We start from the raw sequence: 15,297 nt of genomic DNA on the forward strand, positions 1-15,297 counted from the left end.
ATTTGAAAGACCTAGGATCAGACTGTTCTTCTACCTCCTGGAACATGCACGCAAGTCCTCTTTGAAAAGCCCCATTACCCCAGGTGATGTGGGAAGTTAGGTTCAACCACTTAGGCTGAAGCTGCTCTGCTATGTGTAGAATAGTTAAATTCATTGTGAGGAAGGAAGGAGGAAGAACAGCCTATGGTTGGTTGGGGCCACAGGGGGACAAGCAGAAGTACTAGTGTACCCTGTGCTACCTGCTCCACACAAGGTCACCATCCTCTCCTCCTTCTGGAGGTCCTTCTCTGGCATCTGACACTGAGTGATAACTGGTGCTGGGATCTTCAGGGGATCACTGGAGTGGAGTGAGAGGCATGTGAGATATGCTGCAGATGGATGGGCGGCAGCCAGGGGGAGGAAGAGTCTCCAGGTGCTCCAAGCCCTTTATTTTTGCCCTGATTGGACAGCCTCTCCACCCCAAGATCTACAGGTGATCACAACATTTATTCTAAAGAATATTTAATTCAAACACAAAGTGACTAAGTTTCAATAGAGGAAAGGAAGGCTTTCCCACCCCAGAGCTAATGTACAGGCAGAGTGTGCCCTTGTACAATACTGTTCAGATCCCCTTGGGCTTGAGACAGCAAAGGTGCTTAATGTGACGATGTCACCTAAGTCCTCTTGCAGAACCAGTTGTAATTCCCTACTAGCTGAAAACAAACCCATTTACAGTAATCATACGTGTGTTTACAGCTTCCAGAGGGAAAACAAATAAAGCAATTAACGTAACTTACAAAAACAAGGAGACTACTCCACATTAGGAATGACTCACATGACAAAAAATATTTTCTAAAGTGATCAATTTTTTAACAGTTCAGAAGCCTTGGAAATAAAGAAGTAATTTTTTTTTTTTTTTAAATTTTAAAGAAATAATTAATGAATATACTTTTATTTTAAAAAAAGGTGTAAAATTACTTAATGCCATTAGGATAACAAAAATTCTTCCAATAAAACTACATACTTTCTACCACAGGAAGATTTTGCCCTAAGAGATTTTAAAGTCCCTGAAATGAGTACACATTATAGCATATCCAAGTTCTGTGGGCTGTGGCACGTGCATCTACAATAGCTATCACACACAATGCATGTATAGAATCTTATACAGTAATCCTGCGTCAAGGGAAATACTCTCTTTGACTTCAGTGGGAATCGGAGAGGCCCTTAAGGAATAGAAGACTAAACGGTAACAGGAACAAGGCTTAGTTTAGATGTGAATCACAATGCTGCCATTGAGTTTATGCTCAGTTTAACCTATTAAACAATGTGAGATGAACAAAAATTACTCATTTCCATACTGCTGATTTTGCAGACTTCAGAAACCCTGAGTATGAAATAAATAACTTGCTCTTAACAACTTTCGGCATGGATAATATATTTAGATGTAGGAAGAAGTAAATGATGTATTTTTATTTTATTGCTGGTTACCTCTCGGTATCAATTCAGATAAATGCAGAAGTTTAAAATTACAAGGAACTGCCTAAAAAATTTGTCTGTTCATCACAAATAAAACAGTGGGTAAACCATGCTGTTATGGAAGGTTCTGAAGATTGAGTCAATTATATCAATATAATCAGTACTGTATTTCTTGAATGACTGTCCTGATTGTATAGCTGTCCATATCATAAAAATGCAGTGATAAAATTATATAGAGGAAAAGACTGGAAGTCACTGTATGAAAATCTAAGTAATATTCCTCTATGTCATTCTTCATTAGATGGATTTCCTGTGTCAATATACTGTGTTCATTCCTAAAGACAGCACTCTGAAAAGACAACATCACTCTAAAGGGCTCTTAGCACTTGAGAAGTCTGTAGCTGCTGGGTGGTGTTTTTTCTTTTTAATAAATAAAATGAATGTTTCTTAGACCCAATGTTTTGGGAGTTTAAAAGATAAATTATTCATATTGCAAGACAGGATGTATAAGAACTAATTTATCTGACATATTAGGGAATGGCACGGAAATTGGTGATTATGAAATTTGTTTGGTCTTCTGCTGGGTAATTTGCTGATATGATAAATTTTTATGAAATGCTCCCTATGCTTGGTAGGTAAAGCTGTGGTCACTTTCTGCATAGCTGCTTACCTTTGTGAAGTCTTTTCATCTCTCTTTTTCTACTGGACTTAGTCTATGACTCTTTTCACTGTCAAATCTTAATTCCACATACAAAACTGAACAAATAATAGAACACACAAAAACCTCTAACCACTTCTAATTCCTTCCATGAGCCTTAGTTTGTTTTCTCCTTTTTACTAACTTTGCCTTCCAGCTTTGTTTTCCTGTATCTCTTCTTTCTTGCCATGACCACAAAGAATTGAGAGACAAAGATGTGCTCACTACCTGCAGACATATAATCTCTATGCAGAGATGAGTCCCTTGTACCAATAACCATCTTGCCTCACACTCTTTCCTTTGCAATATTCCCCGTGAATGTAGCTTCCTTGTTATAGCAAAAACGGGTTATCAGATTCTAAGGAAGCACAAACAGACCAGGGTATCAGGCAACTATGAGTATTATTGCAGAGCATTAAAATGCATGAGACACTATAGCTCAATGTTCTTCTGAAGATCTCTCATGCTTAGACATGGAGCTGCAGCATTTGCACAAATTTCCATGCAACTTCTTTCTGAACTTCCACTTTCCACTGGTCCTTCTTCCTGAGCTCCTGCACCATTAGACCTCTATCTCTTTTGAGGTTTGTTCTCTTTGGCTCTCCCTTACTAGAAAAATGAGTAATTTCTAAGAACAGGAGCTGGCAATGGGGGCACCTGGAACAGTGCTGTTGCTTCTGTGAGTGGAGACAGAGAGATTAAAACTTGATGGGTGCACAAAATCCATAAATAAGACATCGGACACGACCAGTTTCATGTGGGTCAAAAACTTTCTGGGTAAACTGTGACATCGAGAGCTTTGAAAGCATTTAACTTCTTCCTGAGGTCAGGGCATAGCAATCCCCTGAATTGAAGATGATCTGTCCTTAGACATGAGCTTCTGCAGTGCCCTGCCATTGCGCAGCAGCTGGAGCGCGTGCATAGCAACTCATTCTGCATGACCTATTATTTCTAAAAAAAGGCAATGTGCGGAGGGTTGAGATTAAAACCACATCTGATAAACAGCCAAATGAAAAAGTAGTTAATACTAAAGTACTAGGATTTGGGATTTGAGTCTCACTGCAAATGAGAGATGAAATGGGAGAGAGGAAGAGAGAGAGGGATGGAGGAAGACACCTTTCTAAGTCTACAAGAGTAAACATCCTCCTAAGCTTTCAAAATCTCCTCTCTCAATGTGACATCATTATCTTATTTACAACAAGAATATTGTATTATGACATATACCAACCTATAAACATAATATATATCATACATGGACCACCTTATACCCAATCCAGTTATCTGGATCAGTGTTGTAATCCATTTGGGTAAGCACCCAATTATTTGGAAAACAGATGTTGATTTTATTTCAGATACAGTTCTGGGATTATTGTTCCCTGTCTGTTTAAAAATATTAAGTTAAATTATATTTTAAGATATAACATGCTTCATTGTGATTTCCACTGTAAATCCTGTTGAATACATGTTAACTTCCTGCCTTCTTACTAGGAGAGAGAAAATAAAAATTTTCAATTTAGAAATATTTTTCCATGTGTGATTTTAAAGCAGCATGTATGAATGAAACTTGGAACCACCTTTCAAAATAAGCTGGGAAATTTATAATTAAACAGATGACAGCAAATTTGCAAAAGTCTCTCTGGAGACATGTTCAGTAAGACTGCAAACTATGTATGTTTTTTTATTAGTAGTGACTAATTTTTTTGGAATGGTTGAAGATCAGATTTGCAGCAATTAAACTCATAACAGATATAACCTCATTAAACGTTTGTATACAAATAACACTGTGATTTAGCTGTTGCTTTCTTCAAGTTCATTTTGTTTTCCATCTGCTTCTTATCTGATCAGCAAGCATATAATGAGACTGGTTATATGAAAGCCATATAGCAAAAGTTTCTCCACCCCAATGAAAAGACACAGTAAATGGGGCCAAGAGTTAAGGGCTCACTTTAAAAGTTTTCATTATTCTACATTGTTAATCTCAAAATCATATTTTCCAAATTCTCGCTTTTCTTAGCCATGCTTCTTTCCTAAATTACTTTTCTGAATTTTGAGTGTCAAAGCTCTAAGTTGTTCCAACCTGATCACAATATAAAATCAGTTTTGGCTCTAAGTGATTGTGATCTCCAGTAGTCCCACCAAATCATTTTGATTCCTCATTCTTAAAAAAACCCAACAAGTGTTTCCAAATATCTTTGAATACTCTTTTTAAACAGAAGTGATTCTGTTTAGCAAGACCAAATGAAGTTTTGTTCACAGTAAGTGTCAAGAAACTCAAGACATGGCCTCATATAGTTCCTACTGTAGTGACCCCGTTAATATGCCACCTTAATGGCCACGCGCATATTGATGCTCCTCTGGCCAGGATTAACAAGTCTTTCTTTCTACATGCCGTTTGAAGCATGTTCCTGTCATGACCTATTTGGTACCGGGATGGGGGGGCTAGCTGCAACCTGAAGCACTGCCACTGTGGCTGGGGGTGAGCCTGTGGTCTGTCTGCCAGACAATTGCAGCTCTCGCTAACATCAAAAAGAGAACTCCTGTGCCTCTTTGGGCTCCAGAGGCCACCTTGTCATGTCTGTCAAAGAAGCTCTTCCTTTGTTTTCTTTCAGGCTAAGCCCCAATGCTTCATGCCAATGCTATTCTTAAACCTAAAAGCTTGAATACTTTCACTGGGCCATCAGGGAGGACTATGGTTAAGAGCATGGAGGCTGGTCCCATCCTGCCACTAGCACAGGTGCTGCTAAGCCTCATGTGAGGCTCACAGCAGCTTGCACATTGTCCCACATTTCAGAAAAGACAGCAATTCATTTCCTGAGGTGATTCATGGAGCCAGGCAGATGCTGGCCATCACTAAAACAGTTGTCATAAGCCACCTGAGGAATGAAATAAAGAGGGTGAAAATACCTACCAGAGCAAAGATACTCCATAAGACAAAATCCAGCATGTTCTGTAGTCTGAAGTAATGATACTTTCAATTTGGTGTTGATCTCTTACACAGAAGGGTTAAACCTGAGAGTGTAAAAGAGAGGGACTAGACATCAGAGAGTTACCAGGTATACTAATTCTTTACATCATTTTAATGTAACCCAATATGTACATTTACACTTTATATACAAATCTGTTTTATTTACTAGATATTTGAAAATCTCTTCATGATACCAGTCATTTATTTTTTTTTTCTCTAGGTGAATCAGATGAGATTTTAAAGAGGAAAGTCCAGCAGCAGAAGATAGAGTTCTCTGGAGTAACAAAGCCTAATGCTTCCTGCTGCTGCAATTGCCATAGAAACAAAAATGACACTTATACTGCTTTCCCTTCTCTGTAATGAAATATTGCCACTTGAGGGGATTTAGAGGGTCACATGCAAAGGCCTGGATCCTGCAAGGTGCTGAACACTCCTGGTGAGGTGGTGGGACCCTGTTTCCCAAGGTATTTACATCTATTGATTTTCAAAACCAAAGGGAGGTTGATGTAAAAAGACTTCTGAGGATGTGAGCCCTGCAGGCCTTTTAATTCTTGCTGAAAGGGCTGAGGGTTTAGGACTTAATTCATTTGCCATTGCTACTGGCTGGGACTTCTGCTGTTTAAACAATAATAGGTCTGGTCCTTTCATAAGTCTGCTTGGTATTTATCTGAGGTTAGAATGGGTCACAGAAGGCAGCCACTGATGCAGCACAGACAAGTGCCAGTACAGCCCTAAGCACGTTGGTTTAACTTGCCCAGTTCTTATTATTTTCACATCCTTATTTCAATCCTATCCAGTTAGGTGGTTGAAGCATGATATATTCCTTATTTACTGCTGAAGGTACCAGAAACTATTCAGAGCAAGTGGCCAGATAACCGTCTCCAACTTAAATAAATTTTGGGGTTTTTTTAGATCCACAAAGGGATCTCATTTTTTAGAGAAAGCAAACTGGGGCAATGATAATCAAAGTAATATTTACCCCTTAATAACTGCCTATTTTTATACTGGTGCTAGAGGTTAATAGCACTGTTATTTACTCCTCTGCCAAAAAGTACTGAAGGATATGAAATGTAGCAGTCAATAAAGCTGAGCCGTCAGATAAATAACATTCATATTACTATCTGACAAATTCTTTTGCTACACAGGGATATAAATAACACTAAGAAAGCAGTTCCTACATTACAAGTTTACTGATGTGTAAAATGTAATTTTAAAAAGAGCCCAAAGCACCAGGAGCCTGACTGGCTGTAACATGATATATAGGAAGAGATATATGGCATATCTAACACCTGTAAGGAGAAGAAACTGGGAGAGTGAGACATCTTTGTGAAGGTGGGATGCTGTATTAAAGTGGAAAAAATGGAAAGAACGACTCCCATTCAGAGAAGTGATGATAGCTTTATGCACTGAACAAAGCTTCAAAATAATAACGATAATATTTCTGTTTCTCAGTCCTCAGAGGGATGGATTGGCCAGGAACAGGCTGGCTCTCATAGCAAAACTGTATTGTGTTTATGTTCAGAAAACAGAGGGTGTGACAAGCTCCTGATGCAACACAGGAGATTTACCTCTGAGGGTTTTCTTTTCCATAAGCACCCAGGAGGGACCAGGCTGCATCTCTCCAGCAGTGAACAGCCACAAAGAGGGACACAACAGTGCCCTTTTGGTCAAATTGTCTGAGCTTAGAATAACACTTCATCGGTTCAGCCCCTTGAAAGTGAAAAATAACATTCTTTGCATTTTTACATTGGGTTTTGGAGTGAGTCAGTAAGAGAGATACAGGTAGTTAGGTAGGCAGGCAGGCAGGCAGGCAAGTAGGTAGATAGGTAGACAGACAGACAGACAGAGGAATGTGTTTCCTAAACGAAACAGGTATAAAATATTGGCATTAGAAAAATGGATGTGGAAAATGGCAGCATGCATGAAATGAGTGTTGGGGACAAGAAAGAAATGTGGAAGTGTTCTTCAGTGTGGTCAATGCTTCATGCAGACCTGTGCCCCTTTGCAGTGTGTATGGTGGAGAAAGAAGGAATCGCTTCATCCAGGAGCTGTACAATTTCTTTTAATTGCTCCGTCTCCAGTTTCTCGCTCTTTCAGAAGGCTTTCTTTGTGATTCTTTGGATACAAAATTTTGTTGTCTGAGCTACTTCCATGGAGAACACTGAAAATCTTCAGCTTCATCTTACATAGATCATTAAAATTATGTTCATACCATTACGATGGAGAGGTCCTGCAGCCCCTCCTGCATGCTCCTTCGTCTTCAGTCCCTGGCTGGGCAGAGCCGGTGCTAGGCAGGAGTCAGGAATCCACCTCGGACCCATCTCTGCCCGGCTGAGGAGAGGTGGGCTGTTCCACAGTCCCATGGCTCCAGCGGGGCTTTGGGGGATAGCTGTGTGGCTCTGCTCTAAGTGCTGTATAACATGATCCTTTGGATGACTGTTTCCAACAGGTTTTATTTTGGAGCTTATTGAAAAATTACATTCCACACAGTCTGAGGTGGGTATTTACAGAAGATCTTGTCCTGCAGATTGCTATGTGTGGTGTTTTCTGCTGTTTTGTATCATTAAAGAGAATTTCTGCATCATGTTACCTATCAATATGTACAAATTATAAAACTTCCGATTTCCTGAAAATCTAATCTGGGCAAATGTCAGTCTTGTCTAATGTTTTGTGGAATAAACAAGCCTCTCTGCTATCACCCATCAAAGACCCCAGTGACGTCTGTTCGGTGCCTGCCTTTTGTAGGGGAGAGAGAGAGGTGAAAGAAGGACAAAGAGAAAAAAGAAGGGTGGACTGTCAGCTATTGACCTTACAGCTGAGCTTGGCTATTGCTGAGGTGGATGACTGTTCTTGAGTAGTCCTGGATTTTGCTTTTTTATGAGAGATAATAAAAATATAATTTAGGGTTATTGCCCATGATATTAATATTTTGAAACTTCTTGGAAATATGTTGATATTTCAAGTTCCATATTTCCAGAACAATTGTATGTGTCTCCACTTTCTGAATTCCAAATGATCATCCTCAGAGCATTAACAAGCACACAAAGAAATGAGAGTAGGAAAGCTGTTTCTAAAATGCCAGAAATGTCTTCGTCCAGCTAAGGAAATTTATAGCACAAACAGGAAGAGGCAGAGTGTTTAAACTGTAGCAGCATAATGACAAGGATAAGCAAGTGTACTGAAGGTTTGGACTAAATATGTAAGTAATACATTTCAATCAGATCTTGATGCTGTGGGATTATTTAGATGCGAGTGGAAAGATGTCCCTTCAGACTTTTCCCTACTAATGGTAAAAGCATTTTTGTAATCCAAATAACTTTGTCTTCTTCCAAGAAAATAAAGAAATTACTCAAATTAATAGTATTTAAGGATATGTGGGAAAGTACTTCTGCAGCAGAGGAGTGAGACCTCTCTAATTTCTTTTAGAATGTGTTTCAGATGTGGTAGCTGCCATAAGCAAAAGGATAAATTTTGCAAACATTATGAACATATCCATTTGGGAAGTCAAAACAAATATGATGTAGACCCAGCTTTTGTCATAGATAAATAGTTATTTTTGTAGCAAGCTCTGGAGTATTTAGAGCAACCCAGCAAAGTCCAATGAAGTGTCAACTTAAGCCAGGAGCATTATTATTTATTGTCAGTTAGGACCTTCATCACTTACAGACATCACTGGAAATATTACTGGTGATTGATACTGATGGCAATGATGATTACTCTTGCAATAAGCTTAATTAAAATAATGAAGTACTGTTGCACAGAACTTGGTTGTTGCCCAGGCAGGATAATGTATAAGCAGCACAAGGAAGTCATCAGCTCAGAGAGTGCTTCATATTTCAAGTGTGACATCGCTAGGAAAGCAAAGAGGCATTGTGTGCCATTTCTCCACTATTCCTGCTCCATCTCCTACATGTGTGCATATACAAATAACTGCTGGAGTAGGCACCACAGCAATTGCCTCTTAGATATTAATCCTAACTCTCTACTATAATGAAGTGCATTGGTCATAGTGGTGGTATTGCTGTTTTTATAGGATGCTGCAAGTTCCTGAGAAACTTTGTCATTATCCTTCAGGAAGCTCTTCTCTGACCATTTGGTTGTGACAGTTTAATTGATCTTCATCTGCCACAGTGAGTAACCCGTGCAATCAAAGGTTATAAGGGACCTGGAGGGAGGAGAGTAATTTCTGACCTCTCTTGTTCTAGGTAGCCAATGCTAGAAAAAAACCCAAGCACCAAGCACATCATCTCACTATTCTATTCTATTAGCTGTGCATTTAAAAGCTCGGAATATAGGTGTGAACTCTGAACCATCCAGGCTGGCTGAGCTGGTCTCAGACCCAAGTCTCCCACAGCATGGGGAGCAGCTATAAAGATCATGGGCAGCTCCAATCTCAGAGAAGGAAGATCTGCATTTATAAAGGAGAATACTGTCCCCATATTCTAGGATTTTTGAACTGGGTTAATTAAGACAGTAAGCTGTATAAACATTTAAGGGTAAATTGATTACAAGGGTTTTCATAACAAGATTTGTATTTCTGGCTGGTGTGGTCTAATGATTCAAAGTTAAGCAGGGATCATTCAAAAATCATTTAAAGAATCACACATCTGTCATATTAGGTAAGACACAGTCACTCAGGAGGAAATTTTATAGGAGCTTAGGAAAAAGCCTTTTCTGAGCAGGTAAAATGCAACTGTGCAATCAAATTAGAAGCTAAGTCTAGAGCTGTCGCCACATTGTGCCATTGAGATGGTCTAATTTTGGATATTCTGCCACTTATCCTTCCCTGTTTCTAGGTCAAAGATTGGTGACGCTTAATGTTATTTTGCCTGGAAGCTTGCACCTTGTCCCTTTGCCTGTCCATAGCTTATGAAACATGCCAAGTATTTGTTTTTCTTCCCTGTTACTTTCCACTTACTTTAATTCACTGAGCATTTCCCTTTGCACTCACACCAAAATTTTGAATATAACCTTTCTCTTGAATGAGGAAATACTGTAAAGCTAAGCAGTATTTTGTATAAATTACACACTCTGCAAGTGAAAAGGAAGAGACAGATAATGTCCAGATAAAGGAGAAAGGGCACGACTTAGGCACTTGTGTTACTTGTATAGACCTGCAGACTCCTCCGGCACAAGCTGAGGATGCATCCTCACCAGCACCATTCCAGTTGCTCCAGCCACCACAGCTCCAGTACCACCAGTGTCCTCTTGATTTATGCAATAAATAATTTTGCCTGAATAAATTACCTTTTCTCATTAGTTAAGCCTGTGTCCTGTCTCTGTTAAGAGGAAGGGAACTACAAAAGAGATATGCAATCAGCTGAATAGTGATGGCTGTAAAACTGGTTTCACGTAAGATGATATCAAGGTTTAAATTTTCTTGTGCATACCAAGAAAGAATATTTGCTTTTGCAATGAGATGTTTTGCCTGTTAAACACCACACAAAGAGCCAACTGCAGGGTTGCAGGAAGCACCTAAATCCTCTCTTACAGTCATTACAGGCGATCATATAGATTGAGGTCTAATATTTCTTAAAGAAGGGAGAAATGGTTTGACTAACACAGATGTGTTTGGCTCAGCATCTTATTCTCAGTAGAGGGTGGCATTTTCAGAAGGTACATTTGACCCAATTTTTTACAATAAAATCTCTGTGGCTTTGTGTCTTGATATACCAGCAAGAAATTGAGAAAAAGGTTGCTCCACTTTGGCCATTTGACAAACTTACAGGGAAATGCATTTAGGAATAGTTTCTAAAGAATTGCATCAGGAGTGGAGCAGCGAAGAGAGACCAGAAGGGAAAGAGGAGAGGGGGGTGTATGTGTGTGTGTGTGCACGCTCTGAGAGAAGTCTTATGCAAGGAGTATTACTCAGAGGACAGGCACAAGAGAGTTGCAGCTAAGCAGGAATAAGAAGTTTATTTGGTGAAAGTAAAGAAAATCTGTTGAGTTAACTGAAACTTAAAGGTTTGAGCTGGTATGGGCAATGAGTGGGAGAAAAACCAAATTAGTATAAAGCAACTCAGCACTCAAGACTAGAAATTGAGGGGCTACACAAGACAAGATGGCTTTACTCGCAAAGCAGACAGGTGCTCATTTTTAAGTAAATATGCTTAAGTGATTTACTGAAAAAGAAGAAAATAGGCAGCATTTAAATGAATTTCTACACAGGACATTGGTGCATGTTATAAAAATTAAGGCTTCAAACAGTTTTGACAGAAAAGGTAGCCCTTCCTTCAAAAAATCCAAACACAGAAAGGCTGCAGGTTTTCCTTTCAGACCCCAAATGTGTCTATGCAGACATGCTAGTCATAACCTGAATTCCTCCTTTTCAATGTTGATTCACCAGTTTTGCCTGCAATATAGTGAAGCAAGAAGTCTTAAAATGAACCATCATACCTCAGAGAGAGATCCTTCTGTAAGGTCAAATATGTGATCCCATTAGGGAGTTAAGAAGAAAAATTAAAGTATTTCAACTATGACTCCCAGAAGGCACCACAGCAATGCTGCTATTTAATTGTTTTTTGAAATGCAAGTTTTCAGTTCTGCCGAAATTTTTCCATTGTGAGAATGAAGACTGTTCAGCAGAAAACTTTGATGACAATCACTTTTTCCTATGTTTGAACAACTTTTGAGAGGACAAATTAACACCAACTTTTTTCTGTCCTTTTTTTGTTTTTTTTTTAATGCCCAGATGCAGAACATACACATTTCATGCAAGCAGGTCATTAAAAACTGTATCTTACTGTTAAAAATTACCCAACTTTTATATCTCAAAACATAATTATAAATGAAACATCATGAATGTGTGAGAGTATTTCTAGTGGGGCTCTGTGGAGATTGGTTCTCTGCTAAAAAGAAATATTAATCATTTTATATGGAATGTAAAAGTTATGAAGCATGTCTGATAAGGATGGAGGAAGTGGTTAAATAATGATGAGGATAGGTCAGGTATTATTATAATCCTGGTAATGTGATGAACTGGAAACAGTCAAACAATATGCATTTTAACATAGTCATTTACAAGGTCATATAAGTAAGAAGAAATCAGGTAGAGAGAATGTATACTATTAACACTGGGAAAGAAGTGATTTTGGAAAGACTGAGAGGTCAAAGCAGACAGAATTAAATATGATTTCTCAGTCTAAAATGATGGCCAAAAGGGTTATGTGATCTTCTGATATATAACTGAGGATATATAACTGAGGATAAGAGGGTGATATTCTCTATAAATACAGTACCAGTTAATTCACTAATAGAATGCTCTGTCTCATTTTAGTGTCCTTCCCCGATAAAGATCTCAAACCATTGGTTGAGAAAAGATCTATAAGAATAATCTGAGGCTGGGAAAATCCGTTTTATGAAAGAAATCCTATATATTTAGCTTATGAAGGTGAAATTTAGGAGCTAACTTAATTCTGGTTTATAAACATCCACCCAAAGATGCTTCTCAATTAACAATGAATAACAGGATCCGGGCAGCAGAAACCAAAAGCAGAAGAACTGAAACTAGAAACATGCAGGCTTTAAGGTGAACAAGGCAGCTCTTACAATAGACTGACAATAGAGGAAGAAGTTTTCCACAACCTGATATTTTTAAATTAAGATCAGATTGTCGACTAATATTTGTGCTGTAGTTGAACTAAAAGCAGGTATCAACAGCTGAGCATCTACAATCTATGCAAACAGTCTGTTAAGATGATGTTTATTGATCCATATAGTCTTTGCTGTCTATTGATATATCAGAAGAGGACCATTGTACGTGGTACATCATGGAACAGGCTGCCCCCGTGTGTATCTGAGGAAGCTGATCTTATCAAGTACAGAAACCAAAGAGAAGGTAGAAGGCACATTTCCTTACAGAGAGCATTGTACAGAGGGAGAGGGAGAATAATCATCACTCTTTGTAAGAGTGGATAGCAAAGTAGCAATGCTGCAGAGAAGAGAAAATTAGGAACTTGAGGCAGGGTCCTATATGAATTAGGTGAAAAAGCAATATGCTGATATTAATTCTAAGTGATAAATAGAAATTAACCTATACTGGAAACATTAATTTGAACTATCTGATCATATCTGGTTCTGATTTCACTATAGCTACTCTGCAATCACCTGTCAACACCACCTGAAGTAGCAAAGAAAAGATTAAATAAAGAAGAGAACAGAGACTAAGCCAGGGACTATTTTAATGGCATGATACAAATCTTAACAGGATTCTTTTGTTTTCCTATCTCAAAGATGACATAACAGAAATTAGAAAGCTTGGAAACAGCTAATGATGATGAGCAGTATATAAATGCTTCTTATTTTGAAAGGGTTTACATTAAGGAGAAGACAAATTTAACAGCTAATAATAGGATACAGTATCATGCCTAGTATAAAGATGGGACACTGGACTTTTGGTTACCCTCTATCTTAATTAAAAAATGAAATGCAGTCAACATAATTAAAGGTCAAATTTGGTGGGGTTTGTTTTTTTTTTTAACAGTGCCTAACCGTTGTGACACAGACCCTCATTTTAGCCAAGAACTTAACAGGACTGAAAAAGGTAAGATCATTGCCTAAAAGAATGGCTACCAACATCTTAAACTGAATTTTAAAAAGATTTTTCCTAAGCATGCAAATAAACCCTCATGGCTGAGGACAAAAGCCAGCCACTAGGCAACAGAGGGCTAACAAGCAGCTTCCCTCATGGAGCAGTTACTCCAGAAGGCCCCAGCTCAGTGGTTCTTCGCTGGTTAGGAAAGCATGTTGAGTGGAAATGTTCAAAGGGGTAGAAAACAATTAGGTGTGTAACTCCCATCCAAAGCAGGGGGAGGAGAAGAGGTGAATGCCAGACTTCCACCAGGCTGTAGAAAATCTTCCCATGCCTGAAGTTAAGCATGTGCTTAAATGCCTTGGACTTTCATGGTAGAGACGGGACCCTGGATTAGAGGACTCAGGGAGTGGATCAAGCATGGGGAGCTCTATGCTGCTGTACAATAAAGCTGAAGTCTCTTTTCCTGTTGTTAATCTCTTTCCTGTCTGTTAGCCTCAAGGCACAGTGAAGAGTTAATTGATTTTCATCCAGGAAAAGAGGACTTCACTGAAAAGTGCAGTCATGGAATTTTTTATTTTATTTTAAGCACTAGGCACACCTGCCAGGCTTCCAATTATTCCTCAGGAGGAGAAAGTCTACTGTTTTTCCTGTGAGGAAACTCTCTGATCCAAGCACTTGTCAGAGGTTTGTACTTCATCTATGCACTGTGTTAATCTGTCTTCCCTTTTAAAACCCGGCTGCTGGTGGAGGTTTGGGAGTGCCTGTCCTTTTGTATAGGTGTTTAGTGGTTAGGGCATTTAACCAGAGAAAGAGAAAGCCAGGGCTGGTTTCCTCCTCAGCCCAGAAAAACGTCCCCTGCAGCCCTGCTGTCTGCCCAGTGATGAGGAAGATGATGTTTTTGAGCCCCTTGGGCTGGGGTGGCCATCCAACCCCGTCCCGTCATTTCTTGGGACTAGCCCATTGCAGAAAATGGGAGATTCCTCCACATAGCATCTTCTAGGAAAAAGCATTTTGTATGGGACCTGACTCTGCTGCTGAATGCTGGCGATCTGGAAATGCCCATCAGGTCACACCTCCTTGTTGACTTAGGGAGCCGAGATGGTGCAAACACCACGTTAGGCCAGAGTTAACCTTAGAGGTGCGCTGCGTTTCCGAGGAGAATTGTAATTTGGTAAATAGAAAGCACCATTAGGAACTGGGAGCTGAAGACAGATGTTTTGCACCATTCTGTGCAGCGGCACTAGGTGTGAGGTTGAGCTCCAGCACAGGCTGTTGAAGGTGCATCAGGGTGCTACCTCATCGCAAAATCTGGACCAGTTTGGGTGAAACCAAACTGCAAGATCTTCTCTGAGAGAGCTGAGAACTCTCTAGTCACTCATGGACATCTACTGGTGCTGGTCTGAAAGCTCCTTAATTTGTCCCCCAGCCTTAACACAGACAATGTGGACACTCGGTCCTCAATACCAAACATTCCCCTCTACAGATCCACTCCTGTTGCACCACTTTACATGTAGATGAAATCTTAAATGTTAAATCAGTCTAATTCTTTTTTAAGGTACCTCTGTCCTTTTTTTATGGTTTTCATGAGTCATGTTTTGAGCCACTACTGTAGTAGTCTGCCAGAATAGTTTTTATAGTACTACATGG

Source organism: Strix aluco, chromosome 1 (genome assembly GCF_031877795.1).
Source record: "Strix aluco isolate bStrAlu1 chromosome 1, bStrAlu1.hap1, whole genome shotgun sequence".
In the NCBI taxonomy this organism is placed as follows: domain Eukaryota; kingdom Metazoa; phylum Chordata; class Aves; order Strigiformes; family Strigidae; genus Strix; species Strix aluco.